General features: G+C 43.9%; 1 pseudogene; it reads right to left on the minus strand.

Moving 5' to 3' along the window:
• Nucleotides 1-9,966: 9,966 nt before the first annotated feature.
• On the minus strand, nucleotides 9,967-17,524 carry LOC128923382 (large subunit ribosomal RNA; annotated as a pseudogene).
• Between the last annotated feature and the right edge of the window lie 844 nt (nucleotides 17,525-18,368).

The following is an 18,368-nucleotide window of genomic DNA, read 5'->3' on the forward strand; positions in this document are numbered from 1 at the left end:
CCTCCTAGACGGCTTACCCGATTTCAATGAAATTTTCAGGGGTGATTGGGGTCTGTGTGGAGGGTGCACATAAGAAATTTCATGTGTGTATCATTGCACGTTTTGCAAAAAAAAAAAAATGAATTTGCAAGAACATTACTATATTCCGAAATACCCCAATATTTCACTTGGAATGCTTCATTGAATACATTTCAACGACGAAAGCAAGGGGAGCGTGTTGACGGTTAGCCAAAGGTCCGTAAAACCGATGCCATAGGACGAATTTAAACCATCCATCCGAACATCGTCTTTCAACGTGCGCGGACCAAGATCATTTGATGATTTGAAAACTGTTGACAGTCAGTTGTGTGCGACGTATCGTGAAGCATGTCAGCGATTGCAATTGTTAGAAGATGATATGCATTGGGACACCGCCATAATAATATCTACATGCCTTCCAAAAGTCAAATCCGCAAGAACTATGGAATAAGTACAAAGACTGCATGACCGAGGACTTATTAATTTTGGCGCGAAATCGAGCATCGGACGCAGACTTGCTATATACATTACAAATGTATAATGATGCTTTGATATTGGTTGAAGATCTGTACCTTACAATTGCGAATAAGGCATTAGCGCAACTTGGCATAACTGCGCCCAATCGTTCAGCGATTGATATGCTTGACCATGAGCTTCAACGTGAACAACAAAACGATTGCAATGAATTGTGTGCTTTCATACAAGCTAACAGTACCAAATTGAATATTCAGCAGAAAATGCTTATGATAAGATTATACGAGCGGTTGACAATAACGCCGGTGGATTATACTTTCTGGATGCGCCCGGTGGTACAGGGAAAACGTTTCTGATCTCTTTGATTCTTGCTACTATACGGTCACAGCAGAAAATTGCGCTGGCAATTGCTTCGTCAGGCATCGCTGCATTCAGCAATTCAGCATATCGAGGAATTCAGCAATGGCAAAAGTTTTGCGAGAAGCTGGAATAGTTCTATGGGATGAGTGCCCAATGGCTAACAAAAAGTCATTAGAAGCTTTCAATAGAACAATGCAAGATTTACGCCAAAAGCAACAACTTTTTGGCGGAGCATTAGTCTTATTATCTGGCGATTTTCGGCAAACTTAGCCAGTCATTCCTCGACCAACTCCTGCCGACGAAATAAGCGCATGTTTAAAATCGTCAGTTTTGTGGAGACATGTTCAAAGGCTGACTCTTACCATCAACATGCGAGTCCAATTGCAAAACGGTCGATCCGCAGCGACGTTTTCGAAGCAGTTGTTGGACATTGGCGAAGGCAAAATACCAATCGATGATACCGGTTTGAACACATTGCCGAACAACTTTTGTACACTTTTACAATCGAAAGAAGAACTGATTGAAAGTGTATTTCCGAATATTGTTCAACACTATTTAAGTGAACGCAATATTGGCACCGAAAAATGTACACGTCAACGAAATCAATTTTGCCATTCAAGAAAAACTGCCAGGAGAAGCTACAACATATACATCGATTGATAGCGTTTTGAATCAAGATGAAATAGTCAATTATCCAACTGAATTCTTGAATTCTTTGGATCCCCCCGGTCTGCTACCCCATAGTTTGGTCCTGAAAGTCGGTTCACCCATTATACTTCTACGAAATCTGAAGCCACCGACTTTTATGTAATGGCACAATACTTTCAGTCAAAATATTGTGGCCAAATTTGATTGAAGCAACAATACTAAATGGCAAGGCAGCAGGTGAAGTTGTACTCTTACCACGCATTCCCATGATTCCAACGGACATGCCGTTTGAATTTAAGCGCTTGCTGTTCCCAGTACGTCTTGCCTTTGCGATGACCATCAACAAATCGCAAGGGCAAACGTTTCAAGTTTGCGGCATCAATTTGGAAGAACCGTGCTTCTCACACGGCCAATTGTTCGTCGCATGCTCGAGAGTGGGAACACCAAGGTGCTTATTCATTTACGCGCCAGGTGGAAAAACCAAAAATGTTGTATACCAATATTTTTTAAATGTTTTATAAATAAGTAACAGTTTTACAACCATAAATAAAACACAAAGTAAAAACCCTTAAGAGTTTTAATCGATTTAGGTGTAGCGAAGCGCACAGGGTAACAGCTAGTATATATATACATTAAAAAAATACATATATATACATATATATAAATTATTTATAATATAAATATATACGGTATGTATATTACAACACACACACATATATATATATATATATATATATTTGGCGTAGGAACCGCTTTAAGCGATTATAACCGAATCCACCAGAGCGCGCCACTCATTCCTCCTTTTTGCTTTTTGGCGCCAACTGGAAACACCAAGTGAAGCCAGGTCACTTTGCACTTGGTCTTTCCACCGGAGTGGAGGTCGTCCTCTTCCGCGGCTTCCTCCAGCGGGTACTGCATCGAATACTTTCAGAGCTGGAGTGTTTTCTTCCATCCGTACAACATGACCTAGCCAGCGTAGCCGCTGTCTTTTTATTCGCTGAACTATGTCAATGTCGTCGTATAAATCGTACAGCTCATCGTTCCATCGTCTGCGGTATTCGCCGTCGCCAATGTTTAGAGGACCATAAATCTTGCGCAAAACCTTTCTCTCGAAAACCCCAAGAGTCGTCTCATCGGATGTTGTCATCGTCCACGCTTCAGCGCCATACATCAGGACGGGAATAATGAGCGACTTATAGAGTTTGATTATGGTTCGTCGAGAGAGGACTTTACTTTTCAATTGCCTACTCAGTCCAAAGTAGCACCTGTTGGCAAGAGCGATTCTGCGTTGGATTTCAAGGCTGACATTGTTGGTGTTGTTAATGCTGGTTCCCAGATAAACGAAATTATCTACAACTTCAAAGTTATGACTGTCAACAGTGACGTGGGAGCCAAGACGCGAGTGCGCCGACTGTTTGTTTGATGACAGGAGATATTTCGTCTTGTCCTCATTCACCACCAGACCCATACGCTTCGCTTCTTTATCTAGTCTGGAAAACGCAGAACAAACGGCGCGGTTGTTGCTTCCGATGATATCAATATCATTGGCATACGTCAGGAGCTGTACACTCTTGTAGAAGATTGTACCCTCTCTATTTAGTTCTGCAGCTCGTATTATTTTTTCCAGCAATAGATTGGAGAAGTCGCACGATAGTTAGTCACCCTGTCTGAAGCCTCGTTTGGTATCGAACGGCTCGGAGAGGTCCTTCCCGATCCTGACGGAGCTTTTGGTGTTGCTCAACGTCAGCTTACATAGCCGTATTAGTTTTGCAGGGATACCAAGTTCAGACATCGCGGCATAAAGGCAGCTCCTTTTCGTGCTATCGAAGGCAGCTTTAAAATCGATAAAAAGATGGTGAGTATCGATTCTTCTCTCTCGGGTCTTTTCCAAGATTTGGCGCATGGTGAATATCTGGTCCATTGTGGATTTTCCAGGTCTAAAGCCACACTGATAAGGTCCAATCAGTTCGTTGACGGTGGGCTTTAGTCTTTCACACAATACGCTCGACAAAACCTTATATGCGATATTGAGGAGACTTATACCACGGTAGTTGGCGCAGATTGTGGGGTCTCCCTTCTTATGGATTGGGCAGAGCACACTAAGATTCCAATCGTCAGGCATGCTTTCTTCCGACCATATTCTACAAAGAAGCTGATGCATGCACCTTATCAGTTCTTCGCCGCCGTATTTGAATAGCTCGGCCGGTAATCCATCGGCCCCCGCCGCTTTGTTGTTCTTCAAGCGGGTAATTGCTATTCGAATTTCTTAATGGTCGGGTAATGGAACATCTATTCCATCGTCATCGATTGGGAATCGGGTTCGCCATCTCCTGGTGTTGTACTTTCACTGCCATTGAGCAGGTCGGAGAAGTGTTCCCTCCATAATCCCAGTGTGCTCTGGACATCCGTTACCAGATTACCTTCTCGGTCCCTACATGATAATGCTCCGGTCTTGAAACCTTCTGTTAATCGCCTCATCTTTTCATAAAATTTTCGAGCATTACCCATGTCGGCCAGCTTTTCAAGCTTTTCATACTCACGCATTTCGGCCTCTTTCTTTTTACGTCTGCAAATGCGTCTCGCTTCCCTCTTCAGTTCTCGATATCTATCCCACCCCGAACGTGTTGTGGTCGATCGCAACGTTGCGAGGTAGGCAGTCTGTTTTCTCTCCACTGCGGAACGACAATTCTCATCGTTTTTGGCGTTGCCGGAGACCAATTGTTTCGGCTGCAGCGGTATGCAATGAGTTTGAGATGCCGTTCCACAGCTCCCTTATATCGAGATGCTGATGAGTGCTCTCAAAGAGCAGGAGTGCAAGTCGAGTAGAAAATCGTTCGGCTGTCGGTTGTGATTGCAGCTTTTCGACGTCGAACCTTCCTTGTGTTTGTTGACGGGCGTTCTTTGCTGCACAGAGGCGAGTGCGTATCTTTGCTGCTACTAGATAATGGTCCGAGTCAATGTTTGGTCCTCGGAGCGTACGCACGTCTAAAACACTGGAGACATGTCTTCCGTCTATCACAACGTGATCGATTTGGTTGCGCGTGTTTCGATCAGGGGACAGCCACGTTGCTTGATGAATTTTTTTATGCTGGAATCTGGTACTACAGACAACCATATTTCGGGCCCCAGCGAAGTCGATCAGCCTCAGGCCGTTTGGCGATGTTTCGTCATGGAGGCTGAATTTTCCGACTGTTGTACCAAAGACACCTTCTTTACCCACCCTGGCGTTAAAATCGCCAAGCACGATTTTGACATCGTGGCGGGGGCAGCGCTCATAGGTGCGTTCTAGGCGCTCATAGAAAGCATCTTTGGTCACATCGTCCTTCTCTTCCGTTGGGGCGTGGGCGCAAATCAGCGATATGTTGAAGAACCTCGCTTTTATGCGGATTGTGGCTAGACGTTCATACACCGGGGTGAATGCCAGGACTCGGCGACGTAGTCTCTCTCCCACCACAAATCCAACACCAAATTTGCGCTCCTTTATATGGCCGCTGTAGTAGATGTCACAAGGACCCACCTTCTTCCGTCTTTGTCCCGTCCATCGCACTTCTTGGACGGCGGTGATGTCAGCCTTTAGTTGTATGAGGACAGGTGCATGCCCTCAAATCATGATCCTTAGTACGTTTGCAGGGGTCGTCATCAAAAGGGGGGTTTCTCATCCGAGGCTCGGTGTTTGTTTTCATTGGGGAGATTTTTTTATGTGGTGGGTCCCAAGCCCTACGCACAACCGCACAAGCGGGCTTCGCCTTCTCACTTTAGCTCACCTCCAAACGGATGTCTGTTAGCTACCCAGGGGATACTTGGTCTAAAACCGGAAGTCGTGAGCTGCTTGAGTCATATGCAAAAGAATCGTTCCTGGCCACTCCCAAGTGAATGGCAATCTGAAACTTTCCTCACTTGCGTGAACTTCTACATATGACCCCATCACCCCATATACATATAAATAATTTATAAACAGTTTGATCGAATCATCAAGCAAAGGATAAGCTTCAGTGGATCGCAGTATGGCAGCTGCTCTACCACTTACAACACCTTGCCAGTTACCAAAGTCGTTTACAATTGATTCTAGGCATTGACATTGTATTAAATAATGTTTTAATAAGTAACTAGCGCGTCATACAGGTGATATTTAATCCTCCCGCATTTGCTATGTTACAAATAACATTATATATATATATAAAGGGTGATTTTTTAAGAGCTTGATAACTTTTTTAAAAAAAAAAAACGCATAAAATTTGCAAAATCTCATCGGTTCTTTATTTGAAACGTTAGATTGGTTCATGACATTTACTTTTTGAAGATAATTTCATTTAAATGTTGACCGCGGCTGCGTCTTAGGTGGTCCATTCGGAAAGTCCAATTTTGGGCAACTTTTTCGAGCATTTCGGCCGGAATAGCCCGAATTTCTTCGGAAATGTTGTCTTCCAAAGCTGGAATAGTTGCTGGCTTATTTCTGTAGACTTTAGACTTGACGTAGCCCCACAAAAAATAGTCTAAAGGCGTTAAATCGCATGATCTTGGTGGCCAACTTACGGGTCCATTTCTTGAGATGAATTGTTCTCCGAAGTTTTCCCTCAAAATGGCCATAGAATCGCGAGCTGTGTGGCATGTAGCGCCATCTTGTTGAAACCACATGTCAACCAAGTTCAGTTCTTCCATTTTTGGCAACAAAAAGTTTGTTAGCATCGAACGATAGCGATCGCCATTCACCGTAACGTTGCGTCCAACAGCATCTTTGAAAAAATACGGTCCAATGATTCCACCAGCGTACAAACCACACCAAACAGTGCATTTTTCGGGATGCATGGGCAGTTCTTGAACGGCTTCTGGTTGCTCTTCACCCCAAATGCGGCAATTTTGCTTATTTACGTAGCCATTCAACCAGAAATGAGCCTCATCGCTGAACAAAATTTGTCGATAAACACATTTCGAACCGAACACTGATTTTGGTAATAAAATTCAATGATTTGCAAGCGTTGCTCGTTAGTAAGTCTATTCATGATGAAATGTCAAAGCATACTGAGCATCTTTCTCTTTGACACCATGTCTGAAATCCCACGTGATCTGTCAAATACTAATGCATGAAAATCCTAACCTCAAAAAAATCACCCGTTATTTGGCGTAGGAACCGCTTTAAGCGATTATAGCCGAATCCACCAGAGCGCGCCACTCATTCCTCCTTTTTGCTTTTTGGCGCCAACTGGAAACACCAAGTGAAGCCAGGTCACTTTGCACTTGGTCTTTCCACCGGAGTGGAGGTCGTCCTCTTCCGCGGCTTCCTCCAGCGGGTACTGCATCGAATACTTTCAGAGCTGGAGTGTTTTCTTCCATCCGTACAACATGACCTAGCCAGCGTAGCCGCTGTCTTTTTATTCGCTGAACTATGTCAATGTCGTCGTATAAATCGTACAGCTCATCGTTCCATCGTCTGCGGTATTCGCCGTTGCCAATGTTTAGAGGACCATAAATCTTGCGCAAAACCTTTCTCTCGAAAACCCCAAGAGTCGTCTCATCGGATGTTGTCATCGTCCACGCTTCAGCGCCATACATCAGGACGGGAATAATGAGCGACTTATAGAGTTTGATTTTGGTTCGTCGAGAGAGGACTTTACTTTTCAATTGCCTACTCAGTCCAAAGTAGCACCTGTTGGCAAGAGTGATTCTGCGTTGGATTTCAAGGCTGACATTGTTGGTGTTGTTAATGCTGGTTCCCAGATAAACGAAATTATCTACAACTTCAAAGTTATGACTGTCAACAGTGACGTGGGAGCCAAGACGCGAGTGCGCTGACTGTTTGTTTGATGACAGGAGATATTTCGTCTTGTCCTCATTCACCACCAGACCCATACGCTTCGCTTCTTTATCTAGTCTGGAAAACGCAGAACAAACGGCGCGGTTGTTGCTTCCGATGATATCAATATCATCGGCATACGCCAGGAGCTGTACACTCTTGTAGAAGATTGTACCCTCTCTATTTAGTTCTGAAGCTCATATTATTTTTTCCAGCAATAGATTGAAGAAGTCGCACGATAGTGAGTCACCCTGTCTGAAGCCTCGTTTGGTATCGAACGGCTCGGAGAGGTCCTTCCCGATCCTGACGGAGCTTTTGGTGTTGCTCAACGTCAGCTTACATAGCCGTATTAGTTTTGCAGGGATACCAAATTCAGACATCGCGGCATAAAGGCAGCTCCTTTTCGTGCTATCGAAGGCAGCTTTAAAATCGATAAAAAGATGGTGGGTATCGATTCTTCTCTCTCGGGTCTTTTCCAAGATTTGGCGCATGGTGAATATCTGGTCCATTGTAGATTTTCCAGGTCTAAAGCCACACTGATAAGGTCCAATCAGTTCGTTGACGGTGGGCTTTAGTCTTTCACACAATACGCTCGACAAAACCTTATATGCGATATTGAGGAGACTTATACCACGGTAGTTGGCGCAGATTGTGGGGTCTCCCTTCTTATGGATTGGGCAGAGCACACTAAGATTCCAATCGTCAGGCATGCTTTCTTCCGACCATATTCTACAAAGAAGCTGATGCATGCACCTTATCAGTTCTTCGCCGCCGTATTTGAATAGCTCGGCCGGTAATCCATCGGCCCCCGCCGCTTTGTTGTTCTTCAAGCGGGTAATTGCTATTCGAATTTCTTCATGGTCGGGTAATGGAACATCTATTCCATCGTCATCGATTGGGGAATCGGGTTCGCCATCTCCTGGTGTTGTACTTTCACTGCCATTGAGCAGGTCGGAGAAGTGTTCCCTCCATAATCCCAGTGTGCTCTGGACATCCGTTACCAGATTACCTTCTCGGTCCCTACATGATAATGCTCCGGTCTTGAAACCTTCTGTTAATCGCCTCATCTTTTCATAAAATTTTCGAGCATTACCCATGTCGGCCAGCTTTTCAAGCTTTTCATACTCACGCATTTCGGCCTCTTTCTTTTTACGTCTGCAAATGCGTCTCGCTTCCCTCTTCAGTTCTCGATATCTATCCCACCCCGAACGTGTTGTGGTCGATCGCAACGTTGCGAGGTAGGCAGTCTGTTTTCTCTCCACTGCGGAACGACAATTCTCATCGTACCAACTGGTTTTTTGGCGTTGCCGGAGACCAATTGTTTCGGCTGCAGCGGTATGCAATGAGTTTGAGATGCCGTTCCACAGCTCCCTTATATCGAGATGCTGATGAGTGCTCTCAGAGAGCAGGAGTGCAAGTCGAGTAGAAAATCGTTCGGCTGTCGGTTGTGATTGCAGCTTTTCGACGTCGAACCTTCCTTGTGTTTGTTGACGGGCGTTCTTTGCTGCACAGAGGCGAGTGCGTATCTTTGCTGCTACTAGATAATGGTCCGAGTCAATGTTTGGTCCTCGGAGCGTACGCACGTCTAAAACACTGGAGACATGTCTTCCGTCTATCACAACGTGATCGATTTGATTGCGCGTGTTTCGATCAGGGGACAGCCACGTTGCTTGATGAATTTTTTTATGCTGGAATCTGGTACTACAGACAACCATATTTCGGGCCCCAGCGAAGTCGATCAGCCTCAGGCCGTTTGGCGATGTTTCGTCATGGAGGCTGAATTTTCCGACTGTTGTGCCAAAGACACCTTCTTTACCCACCCTGGCGTTAAAATCGCCAAGCACGATTTTGACATCGTGGCGGGGGCAGCGCTCATAGATGCGTTCTAGGCGCTCATAGAAAGCATCTTTGGTCGCATCGTCCTTCTCTTCCGTTGGGGCGTGGGCGCAAATCAGCGATATGTTGAAGAACCTCGCTTTGATGCGGATTGTGGCAAGACGTTCATCCACCGGGGTGAATGCCAGGACTCGGCGACGTAGTCTCTCTCCCACCACAAATCCAACACCGAATTTGCGCTCCTTTATATGGCCGCTGTAGTAGATGTCACAAGGACCCACCTTCTTCCGTCCTTGTCCCGTCCATCGCACTTCTTGGACGGCGGTGATGTCAGCCTTTAGTTGTATGAGGACATCAACCAGCTGGGCAGAGGCACCTTCCCAATTAAGAGTCCGGACATTCCAGGTGCATGCCCTCAAATCATGGTCCTTTATATGTTTGCCGTGGTCGTCATCAAAAGGGGGGTTTCTCATCCGAGGCCTGTGTTTCTTATTCACTGGTTATTCGTTTTTATGTGGTGGGTCCCAAGCCCTACGCACAACCGCACAAGCGGGCTTCGCCTTCTCACTTTAGCTCGCCTCCAAACGGATGTCTGTTAGCTACCCAGGGGATACTTGGTCTAAAACCGGAAGTCGTGAGCTGCTTGAGTCATATGCAAAAGAATCGTTCCTGGCCACTCCCAAGTGAATGGCAATCAGAAACTTTCCTCACTTGCGTGAACTTCTACATATGACCCCATCCCCCAAATACAAATAACATTGGCATCACATATATCCATTGTCGTTTATAAATAAAATTTATAAACTTTAAATGGTTTAGAGAAGCCATACAATGCAATTGCCCCATATTTATCATTGCAGTCCAGCACGGATACGACCTTGGACCACTGTTCGCTCGAACAAGTATTGTACCATTGGTCCGTACCTGCGGTTCCTCTCGTACTACGCAGGAATGCTGTCGCAATAACAATTGTCATTAGTAGGGTAAAACTAACCTGTCTCACGACGGTCTAAACCCAGCTCACGTTCCCTTGAATGGGTGAACAATCCAACGCTTGGTGAATTTTGCTTCACAATGATAGGAAGAGCCGACTTCGAAGGATCAAAAAGCGACGTCGCTATGAACGCTTGGCCGCCACAAGCCAGTTATCCCTGTGGTAACTTTTCTGACACCTCTTGTTAAAAACTCTTTAAACCAAAAGGATCGATAGGCCGAGCTTTTGCTGTCTCTGTCTTTTGCTGTGTACTGAACACCGAGATCAAGTCAGCATTTGCCCTTTTGCTCTATGTGTGGTTTCTGTCCGCACTGAGCTGGCCTTGGGACACCTCCGTTATTATTTGAGAGATGTACCGCCCCAGTCAAACTCCCCACCTGGCAATGTCCTTGAATTGGATCATACCTGAGTGTTGGAGTTATACCAAATTTTAGTTATAACAATAACACCGAAATGCTATCATTTCATTAAAATATGTTTACAATTATATAACAAACTCGTGGTACTTTGATCAAGAAGCTTGCATCAAACCCCAATACCATAAGATATATAAATATACCCATATAATGGCTAAGCAATGATACACGTTCCACTTAATCAAGTAAGTAAGGAAACAATAAGAGTAGTGGTATTTCATTGTTGATACATAACCGAAATTATATATCTCCCACTTATGCTACACCTCTTATGTCTCCTTACACTGCCAGACTAGAGTCAAGCTCAACAGGGTCTCTTTCCCCGTTAATTATTCCAAGCCCGTTCCCTTGGCTGTGGTTTCGCTAGACAGTAGATAGGGACATCTAAAGCCAATATTAACGTGAGTTCCTGCCGATGACGGCCTAACCTCACGGTGCTCAAAAGCACAGCGGATCAAATCAATGCGATGATCAGCGCCCCGAAAAATGCAATGCATTATTCAGTACCAATTGGCGTGTGGAATGGGCACACTAACCACCTTGGTGGGGTTCGAGGCCTATCTAAAACCTCTGCCGTACTTTGGGTCCGGCACCCGGTTGCAATGCAACTCCACATTGAGTGACAAATATCACTCTCCCCGCATTCGGGTATTAAACCACAACCACCACGATACTCCCCGAGGGGCCAGTCCGCACGAGTAGGTTGGAGCGAACACCAAAGGCTCCTACTCCCCGTGGTACCAGAATTAAGTCTCCGGTCAGACCTCGTAGCCAAAAAACTACTACCAGTTGAGCTTCCATACTGCTCTGGACTGGTGACCAGGGGTTGGACCCCATTCTCTCATCCAATACACACACAATACACACACCATTCACTCAAAGAGACTATACTTAGTTTCCAGCTAATTGTCTTCGCCGCTTAAACACCTCACGCGCAAACACACCAAATAATTCTAATCGTTCGGCATCCCAACTAGTGGAGATCACACCACTAACATCTAACCGTCCATCAGTCCAACTAATCCCCATACCCCCAAGGTCCCTAATGTCCGAGTACATCGGGCATTCAGCAATAACATGCACCCAATCCTCAACACGCGCCCCACACATACATTCCATTCCATCAGAGAGGTGCCTCTGATGCGAAAAAGCATTCAAAGGCCCATGCCCCGTAAATAGGAAACCCAGACTCAGACAGAATCTGAAATCTGGGTTTTCCCCAACAAACCCAACATCCCGAATGTACTCATAAGTCACACGACCGTAAGGACTATTATCCCAACGGTCTTGATACCTACTCCTAACCCTGTCATCTAGAAGCCTCTTGCTTCCTAGATATCCCAACCTCTCCACATCATCGTCAGAAATCCATTCATTCCGCAGCAATAACACACTCAAACCCCTCCTCAACCTGAAAGAAACAGCACGCTGTAAAACAATCAGGTCAAGAGGGGGCACACCCAATAAAACCTGCAACGCATCCGTAGAAACGGTGCGACATACAGGCAAACAGGCAAGCATCATGCAACGCTGTATAGAAAGAAGTTTTCGACGACCCGAAACCATCGTAGCCACCTTCCACCATATAGGAGATCCATAAGTGGCACAGGCCACAAACAAACCTCGATATATGGGGCGAACAGCACGACGCCCGAGACCCCAATCACTCCGTAAAACGCGCCTGACACTACCAACAATCGCCTGCAGCCGCCGCTTCACATTCACTAAGTGTGGAGTAAAACACATTCTTTCACTCATGGTCAACCCCAGATATTTGACTTGCGTCACATACCTGATGCTGACCCCATTCACACGGACAACCGGTGGACGACCCGGTGACAGTCTACCCTTTAAGAGCATTGTCACCGTTTTATCCATCGATATGCCAACCCCCACACCCACACCCCAATTATGAGCAATCTCCAACAATTGCCCTCCTACCCTTTTAATCTCAGACCTCGAACAGCCTTCGACCAAAAGAAGTAGGTCATCCGCATACGCACAACACCTGCAGAGTGGTTCGAGCTGTCCCAGCAATGAGTCCATCATGAGGTTCCAAATATATGGACCACAGATGGATCCCTGCGGGCAGCCACGAACCACTCCAATCTCCACACTCCCATTCATACCAACGATAGAGGCTTTCCTGTCCGAAAAGAAGCTCCGCCAGAGACAAATTTCCGGACAGTTAAGTTCCTCTAGCCGTTGAATCACTCGATCCCAGATTAGGTAATCAAACGCCCCCTTGAAGTCAACAAATATGCTAAGGACATATTTGTTGGTATTCTCCCTCACAGCATTCTGAACATACATCCAGGCATCTTCTACACTGCGTCCTTTCCTGAACCCATACTGCTTATTCGACCTCAAGTCCCGCGTTAGCTCCTGAAGCCGTTCCACCATAACTCTTTCCAGCACTTTTCCAAGCACTGGAAGGAGACTGATGCCCCGATAAGAACGAGGTTCACTCCTGATCTTATCAGGAGACTTCAGGAGAGGAACAACCCTGGCACTTTTCCACTCACGTGGAAAATATCCCTCACAAATGCACTTATCATAAATGACCTCCAAGTATTCCGGAATGAACTTCCACAAGCATTTGCACATCTCTACGTTGAGACCATCAAAACCTGGAGACCGTTTAGACCTGACCAGGCCAAAGGCATATCCCAGCTCCCCATCATCTAATGGAGGAACAGGTACCTCAAGTGCATGGGGTGCCTGAACCTCAGCCCTGGGAAAGAACGCTCCTAACAGAACCCCAGCACACTCTCTCCACGTTAATAACACAGTGTCACCAACACGAAGAGAGGTGGTATCCTCCCTCTTACGACCCCTGCAGATCTTATAGACCTGACCCCAGGGGTCATCCCTGTTGTCATTCACAAAACTCATCCACTCTTCTTCTTTAATTTTCACAATCATATCTTTATATTCATTCATCGCACAACTAAAATCATACCTAATCTGGGATAGCCTATAAGAATTGAACCGCCGAGCACGTTGAAAATTTCGTCTCAACCGCCGGACAGTCCTCCTCTTCAAGGTTAACTCATGCGTCCACCACTTAATTTTTCTAACCCTAAAACTTCCACACTTCCTGAGCAATCTGTCATTCACACCCCACACCAACTCACACAGCCGAGCAATTTGCTCATCCACCTCCAGATCATCAAACACTCTAAGCGGTATTTCTAACACCGCTTCCCTTACACTCTGTCCATATCGGTTCCAGTCAATACCAGAGGTACGCCATCGCCGCAATGGACTCACACACACCAAAGGAGGGGAACGAGGAGCAACCACAATTTGGATCAAATTATGATCACTCAGACCCCACCCTCCTCTAACCTCCCACATAAAATCAAACACTCTACTTGCTGCCTCATTCATAAGCGTCACGTCAATATCACTCACACCCCTAGGCCCTTCAAACGTATACATATCACTCTGCTCATTCAGAATGTGAAGGCCCTTAGCCAACACCCATTCATTCATTACCTCGCCTCGAACGTGGCTTTGATATCCAGACGAATGTCTGGATACCTTACTAAACCACATCGAGGACGAGGCATTCGCATCCAACCCTAGGACTAATGGGCTACCACTCGCCAGAAGTAGTAATTTATCCATATAGCCCAGGTAGGGCTCTAGGGGCTCGCTAAATTTGTAATACAAACTAGCGACAATCATTCTACCGAACTCCCCCTCTATAGACACACACACCCCCTGTTGTGACGAATCCAAGACTACACAATCATAGCCGGAATCATTCACAACTATTGCAGCATTAACCCCAAGGTCCGTAAAGACCCTAAAACCTCCAGGAAGACCCCGAACCACACCATTGGTGGCGTAAGGCTTCCGAAGTAAGGCAATGCCACACCCCCCCTCAATCATACAACCCCCCAACTCACACATAACGGCATACGACCCCTGACAATTAAGCTGAAAAATCCCCCCCATCAGTGTCTGGAGAGGGCACGCTCAACAACGCCACAGTAAATCGGGCAGACAGCTGACATCATAAGATGCCCAGCTGGCCTACCCTTAAATGCACAGTTGCGACAATGGGGTGCATTGACGCAACCGGCAGCTCTGTGGCCTTCCTGACCGCACCTCCTACAGACATCTGATTTGGCCCTACACTCAGCCACTCTATGGTCAAAACCCATACACCGGAAGCAGCCAGCAACTGGGCTATCCGGTCGAACCCTGAAGGAGAACCACTTTATGTAGCACCTTCCCGCCTCCAAAAGGAGTAGATAGGGACAGTAGGAATCTCGTTAATCCATTCATGCGCGTCACTAATTAGATGACGAGGCATTTGTCTACCTTAAGAGAGTCATAGTTACTCCTGCCGTTTACCCGCGCTTACTTGAATTTCTTCACTTTGACATTCGGAGCACTGGGCAGAAATCACATTGTGTCAACACCCGTTAGGGCCATCACAATGCTTTGTTTTAATTAGACAGTCGGATTCCCCAAGACCGTGCCAGTTCTGAATTGATTGTTAATTGATAATCGTTATAATTAAATAAGAATATACATCTTGCGATATAATTATTATAAAATTTTAGCAAGAAAGTTCCACAATTGGCTACGTAACTACTATCCGGGGAACAAGAACCGAAATTCTCTATTTACCCAGAACGAGTACATAAACCATGGTATTGCTTCCCAATCAAGCCCGACTATCTCAATCTTCAGAGCCAATCCTTATCCCGAAGTTACGGATCTAATTTGCCGACTTCCCTTACCTACATTATTCTATCGACTAGAGACTCTTCACCTTGGAGACCAGCTGCGGATATTGGTACGGCCTGTTGAGAAGTTTGCGTAACCCCACCATAAATTTTCAAGGTCCGAGGAGAAAATATCGACACAACAGTAAATGTCATGCTCTTCTAGTCCATCTACCATATCTCTCTTCGAAAGACTTCCATGGTAGTACGACTATAAAACAGAAAAGAAAACTCTTCCGATACCTCTCGACGGCTTCTTTATGGTCGTTCCTGTTGCCAGGATGAGCACAAGGCCCATTTTTAATAACAAACGGATACTCAACAGGTTACGGAATTGGAACTGTATTCCCTTTCGTTCAAAATTATTCAAGTGTTTAATTACTATGAAGAAAACATAATATATTCTCAACAATTCATTAAAACTTTTAAAATTTTCGGCTTTCGCCTTGAACTTAGGACCGACTAACTCGTGATCAACCACTGTTCACACGAAACCCTTCTCCACTTCAGTCCTCCAAGGCCTCATTCGATTATTTGCTACTACCACCAAGATCTGTACCAATGGCGGCTCCATGCAGGCTTACGCCAAACACTTCTAAGCACACCATTGCACCCTCCTACTCACTAAAGTTTCAAAATTTATAATCCAACCGAAATTGTATTATAAATCATGTACTTTAGCGGTAATGTATAGGTATACAACTTAAGCGCCATCCATTTTAAGGGCTAGTTGCTTCGGCAGGTGAGTTGTTACACACTCCTTAGCGGATTACGACTTCCATGTCCACCGTCCTGCTGTTTTAAGCAACCAACGCCTTTCATGGTATCTGCATGAGTTGTTAATTTGGGCACCGTAACATTACGTTTGGTTCATCCCACAGCGCCAGTTCTGCTTACCAAAAGTGGCCCACTGGGCACATTATATCATAACCTCAACCTTCATATCAAGAAAGGTGAGGTTCTTACCCATTTAAAGTTTGAGAATAGGTTAAGGTCGTTTCGACCCAAAGGCCTCTAATCATTCGCTTTACCAGATAAGATTATTTTACATAATATTTAAATGCACCAGCTATCCTGAGGGAAACTTCGGAGGGAACCAGCTACTAGATGGTTCGATTGGTCTTTCGCCCCTATACTCAATTCTGACAATCGATTTGCACGTCAGAACTGTTTCGGTCTTCCATCAGGGTTTCCCCTGACTTCAACCTGATCAAGTATAGTTCACCATCTTTCGGGTCACAGCATATATGCTCAAGGTACGCTCCAGTTAGATGTATAAATAATAATAAATTATCATTATACATAACTATATGGAACGCCCCGGGATTGAATTAATAGTAAAATATTTCACTAAAAATTAATCCCATTATATAAAAGTTAAGTTAATTTCGTCATTAGGTTTAATATAACCCAATGACTTGCACATATGTTAGACTCCTTGGTCCGTGTTGCAAGACGGGTCCCGAAGGTATCCTGAATCTTTCGCATTGTTAATCATATAAATGCATACAATTAATATTAAAATCAATGATAATAATATTATTGTAAAATTCAAAAGAATTTAAGCATTATATATGTAAAATCTATCAACACTTTATCAAATCATCAGTATTTATTCTATGTTAATAAGCTAAAAGCAAATTAATTTGAATAAACTTAACACCAATGATCTTTTGATAAATACTTTATTATGTTAATAGATTACAATGTCCTTATATGAAAAAAATGCACACTATTACTATAATATTATAAATATCACAGTTATAATGATGAATTTTTCATAATGGATATTCAGGCTCATCGGGCTTAACCTCTAAGCAGTTTCACGTACTATTTAACTCTCTATTCAGAGTTCTTTTCAACTTTCCCTCACGGTACTTGTTTACTATCGGTCTCATGGTTATATTTAGTTTTAGATGGAGTTTACCACCCACTTAGTGCTGCACTATCAAGCAATACGACTCTTTGGAAATATCTTTCTAATAATCATTAACGTTATACGGGCCTGGCACCCTCTATGGGTAAATGGCCTCATTTAAGAAGGACTTAAATCGTTAATTTCTCATACTAGATATTAAGATATTCCATACACTGCATCTCACATTTGCCATATAGACAAAGTGACTTAGTGCTGAACTATTTTCTTTTCGCTCGCCGCTACTAAGAAAATCCTTGTTAGTTTCTTTTCCTCCCCTATTAATATGCTTAAATTCAGGGGGTAGTCCCATATGAGTTGATGTTGTATAAAAATATTTATATTTATTTTATATTTTATCTTTTTGCTATTTTAAAGAAACATACATAATTATTTCTTAACACCAATAATTTTCTTAATAATAAATATTCAATCTTTTCATCCCGGGTACTACTTCATTATAACAACAATATTATTTTCTTGCTTTTTTACATTTAAGGCAATCCTAGAATAAAATAATATTTTATGCTAGACGTTCCTCTAAATGTATATATTATTTGAAATAATATTGAAATTTTATTCTTTTTGGGAATACTAACATTGTTATCTATATATATACAAAGAAGTTACATTTCCTTGGTAATCTTATAACTCAAGAACCGCCGAATCGATTGACACAAAAATTTTAGAGTTCGTTCCTACCTATAAGGAGGTGGTTTGGGTGAAGTTTGTTTGGAATCTGTGCAGCCGTTCCTGAGTTTGACATTTTTTGTGAGTAAATACACTGTACCAAAATCAAGTATTTTCAATACGATTTATCAATTTTCCATCGTGCTCTCATTGCGAACAGAATATTAATTTGCTGTCATTGGAATTCAGTTGACAGTTTTCTTATGTGCTTTGAGTTCTTTTATATCTTGCTCTCATTTTGAACAAACATACTTTTGGTGAGTGTTAACCATGTGTTTCTTTTTTAATTGTATTTTAATTGCTTCATTTTTATATATATAGTTCAAGTGCCAGCGTTACTTAATTTTCACAATTTTAATTTGATCTCATTTTCCGGTGAGTGTTTTCTTTATTTGCACAATTGAGGTTATGTCCAGTGTGAGTGTATGTGAATTCATATTTCCACGCACACCCATTGAAGTTTGAATTAAATGTATAATTT

This window comes from Zeugodacus cucurbitae, chromosome X (assembly GCF_028554725.1).
Source record: "Zeugodacus cucurbitae isolate PBARC_wt_2022May chromosome X, idZeuCucr1.2, whole genome shotgun sequence".
Lineage (NCBI taxonomy): Eukaryota > Metazoa > Arthropoda > Insecta > Diptera > Tephritidae > Zeugodacus > Zeugodacus cucurbitae.